The sequence below is a fragment of the Rutidosis leptorrhynchoides genome, chromosome 7 (assembly GCF_046630445.1).
Source record: "Rutidosis leptorrhynchoides isolate AG116_Rl617_1_P2 chromosome 7, CSIRO_AGI_Rlap_v1, whole genome shotgun sequence".
In the NCBI taxonomy this organism is placed as follows: domain Eukaryota; kingdom Viridiplantae; phylum Streptophyta; class Magnoliopsida; order Asterales; family Asteraceae; genus Rutidosis; species Rutidosis leptorrhynchoides.
The window spans coordinates 243,112,575-243,113,682 of NC_092339.1; the positions used below are offsets into that span (position 1 = coordinate 243,112,575).

The window sequence follows — 1,108 nt, forward strand, 5'->3', positions numbered from 1 at the left end:
CTTTGGTTTATGTATGAAACATTTTCTCTTTGTTCCATTGTTAGTTCAATACTGAGACAATCTTTTGTCAAATGTGGTCCTCCACACTACTCACAACTAATTCGTATTGAGTGTATATCCTTAGTCATCTTTTCCATTCGTCTCTCGACAGCATCTATCTTTGCGGAAATGAAATCTAAGTCATGGCTAGAATCGGCTCTAGCTGCTTTAGATGATCTAACGATATCTTTTTCTTGGTGCCATTCATGTGAGTGGGAAGAAGTGTTATCAATAATTTTATAAGCATCAGTTTCTGTTTTCTTCATAATAGAACCACCAGCTACTATGTCTATGTCTTTCCTTGTAGTGATGTCGCTTCCTTGGTAGAATATTTGTACTATTTGACAAGTGTCTAAACCATGTTGCGGACATCCTCTTAATAACTTTTCAAATCTTGTCCATGCCTCATATAGAGTTTCATTTGGTTTCTGTGTGAACGTAACAATTTCTCCTTGAAGTCTTACGGCTTTAGATGCCGGAAAGAATTGTTTAAGAAAATTTTCAACTAAAACGTCCCATGTATCAATCTCCCCTTCAGGTAACGATTCTAACCAATCTTTGGCTTCTCCCTTTAAAGTCCAGGGAAATAACATAAGATATATCTGTTCATCCTCCACTTCTCTTATTTTAAATATAGTGCAAATCCTATTAAAGGTACGAAGATGTTCATTTGGATCTTCCTTCGGCGCACCACTAAATTGGCATTGATTAGTCACCATGTGTAGAATTTGTCCTTTGATTTCATAATCTGGCGCATTAATGTCAGTTTGAGTAATTGCGTGACCTTGGCCAGTGCGTTTAGCTCTCATTCGGTCTTCCATACTTAAAGGTTTCAGATTTTCCATGATTGAATTTGTTGAATCTGAATCACTAGAGAATTCTGATTTAATGGTTCGTTCCTCAACAATCTCTGTTTGAATGATTGGTGGTTCCTGAGGAAAGATTAGTGGTTCAGGATCTATGAATCGTCCCTGAATATTCTCCGGATTCTTAATTGTGAGGTCGGGTTCAAAAAATGGATTATCGAAAATTTGAATTGGAGTACTTGGTCGACTGGATGACGATTCTA

The 1,108-nt window shown here is 37.0% G+C and overlaps 1 non-coding gene across 1 annotated transcript; it reads left to right on the forward strand.

Annotated features, from left to right (window-relative positions):
* Nucleotides 1–393: 393 nt before the first annotated feature.
* On the forward strand, nt 394–500 carry LOC139860934 (small nucleolar RNA R71). The gene has a single exon (XR_011763559.1). It is a non-coding gene; the product is annotated as a small nucleolar RNA R71 (small nucleolar RNA).
* Nucleotides 501–1,108: the final 608 nt, after the last annotated feature.